Raw genomic sequence first — 3,068 nt, 5'->3', positions numbered from 1 at the left:
ATCCTGATTGGCTGAGAGAGATCGTGGCAAAGTTTGATTGGATAACTAGAAGAGTGAACACCCATGGCCACCTGATTAGAGGAAACACCGGGAGTGGGATGGAAAGAATTGTGAATCAATGTGCACAAAGAAAGTTTTCCTGATTGAACTGACGCTGAGCTTCATAATTCTGGTCTTAATCATATCTAACAACCGAAATCTGCTCAGATGGAGGTCACTGAAGGTATATATTGGGCCTGTGACCTGATAGGGTCCTCCAAATCATAAAGGTTGAGAATTACTGTATTACAGTATATTTTGTAGGCTGTAGTCTTTGTTTGCTGCAAGAAAAAAAACTAGAATTAAATGCAACGTGTTGTGTTGCTCTATGACATTTTGTATTATCTAAATTACTGCAAACTACGAGACAAAGACAGGACATACTGTTTAGCTCTATGCCAGGTTAGTCTGCTCAGCAAATGGCGATATCTTTTTACACATATATATACTGTACAACTAATGAGTGGAGGCCATTGTTTTATTTGAACAACTTGTCATTTATTTTCCAGAAAAGGTTTTTGTCTCTAGTAAAGAAAGATACGATAAAGCAAAACCGAAGCCATGAAATGATACGAAACACGAGTAGAGTAATTTCTCTATAAATTATACATTAATAAGTGTAATATTTCAAATATGTTTTTTTTATAAAGCAATACAATGATTAAATCATCTTGCATATCGAATTTTACAACTTTTTAATCAATTTGAAATATGTGGATAATTCTTTCCCTGGATATTACTTTTTCTTTCTTGCAGCAAACAAAGACTTCCTCTATGATAAATACACAGGCACTGCCACACTGGGGACTCCCATTAAAATAAAAATGATCACATTGATCCATGAAGGGTACGATACCGATGCCAGTGATGGAAACTGTGAGTCCTGTACGCCACAAAGCAGTGTAATTAGCACAGACAGGCTGCCATTGTATGCTTTACTATCAACAACATTTGCCATTAAAAAATTTCTGATACATCATGAATCTGTCTTTTTTCAGTGAGGCATGGTTTTAAGAAAAAGGTAAAATTATGGATGCTCAGATCTCATGCAGCCAAACAGAAATCAACACAGATTGCTTTCATCAGCTTGTGAGTTCACAGAGTTGAGATCCCAGAATAATAGGCGAGCTGTGAGCTCTTGTGACCAGGTAGAAAACTGCGATAACCAGGAAGATTAGAGAACTAATGAACCTCTAACTGCCAGAAGATGGAGGGCTTTATGTGCAATCATTGACTTCACATCTTTATTAAACTTAGTACACAAGAGGATTTTCATTAGATTATCAAGTACAACTTTATTTAACTGGGAAAGCACCTCCCTGTTTAACGGAGGCATCCTGGCCACGATAGCAGCGACACAGTGAAGACAGAACATAAAGATTATGATGACATATCTCAGACTTATAATAAAATAGATACAACATATAAAGAATAATCAATAAACAGTAAAGTTACAGGCTGTAAAATCCAAAACAATAAACTGAAAGATGCTAAAATGGTCTGAGGAGCTAACTAAATACATAAAATGGCTAAAGAGAGATCATTTAACAGTTTTGAAATGTTTTAAAATGTTCCCTGAAGGTTTCTCTGCCATCTTTTGCTCAGTAACAGGTGCAGCTTAATGACAAACAGCAGGATATTCTGTATTCTTTCAGAACAATGCACAGATGTGCGCCTGCTAACGCTAATGGAAATGTTTCAGTGAGCTGTACAATACAGGAACGCTCACCTGTCTGTGCTGCGGATGTACAAGCAGCTAAATGGTTTAAAAAAGTAAAAATGAAAGAAAACAGAAAGAAAATTTAAAAACTGAATACATTAAATTCATTATTTGAATCAGATACATATTTCTTCAGTCACCCAGGCAGCTTTTCGCTTTTTCACCTTAGAGTGCTCAGTGGGGATTTGGGATAAGATCAAATCCAAGACCTTGACCTATGGGCTTACTGTGCATGTTAGCAGGCGATGAGATGTTGCACTCCTCCGACTGCCTTGTTAACTAAGAGCCACCTGGGAGAAAATCTAGGTGTTAAACTGCAAGAAAAGAATCAGAATGAGGAAATAGAAATGACCTTCTGGGTAACAACCAGCTGTGTGAGGTAAAGGTCAGAATCAGGCAGGCAGGGAAATGGAACAGCTAAGACAGACGTGGGAAAGTGAAAGCCACGGGCACAGGATGTTCAGACGCACATAGAAAGCAGAAACTGAAAACCATGCATTATGTCAAGCAGAGAGAAAGGTAACAAATAGCTGAGAGAAAATGACAAGCCATCCATGGAAGCAGATTTGGAAAGAGTGAAGCACATTCAAAGGCAGGGAGGCAGCAAGAGACATCAGATAAGGAGCAGAACAACAAGCACCTTAATGGATAACTTCGGAATTCTTTTAGAGGAGAAGCACAATGACGCTGAAGGGATAAAAGGCAGGACAAGGACAATGTATTTGAGGCAAAAGACAAATTACAGATAAAATGTGTTAATTGTGCGCTGGGGAGATTAAAATGGGGAGTTAGAGTTGGTGAAAAAACAAGAAGGTTGCCTTCACATTCCTCAGTGCAAAGTTTCAAGTTGGGAAGTTAGATGCATTATTGCTTGATGCAAACTGATAAATTTTTTTTTGTTCGAAGTCTCTGTGCAAACAAGGCCTCACAGAAATATTGTCAACTACTGGAAGGAAAGAAGAAAGGACAGAATACATTAGGTGGCAGAAATTAGGTTATATTCTTAACAGCACAATAGCTATAATGATAGTAATATTGACTAGTCCATACCCATTGAGTGCACAGCTGCCCACGTACAGTTTCACATGGTGTGTGTTTGGGATACAGATCATAGTGGGATAGTTAGTGGGCTAAAACTGTACATTAGTAGTTGAGGTAGCACGTTGAAAGGCAGATAGTTAAAGTGTTTATATGTTGTATTGACTTAAAAGTGGGGCGCACTGGTAGAATGACTGACTGACTGACTGACAGAATGACACACTGACAGTTTCCATGATTATGACTTAGTCATACCAAAAATTAGAAAAAA

This window comes from Epinephelus moara, chromosome 11, assembly GCF_006386435.1.
Source record: "Epinephelus moara isolate mb chromosome 11, YSFRI_EMoa_1.0, whole genome shotgun sequence".
In the NCBI taxonomy this organism is placed as follows: Eukaryota; Metazoa; Chordata; class Actinopteri; order Perciformes; family Serranidae; genus Epinephelus; species Epinephelus moara.
The sequence above is the reverse complement of the archived record's forward strand: the minus strand, read 5'-3'. Positions refer to the sequence as shown.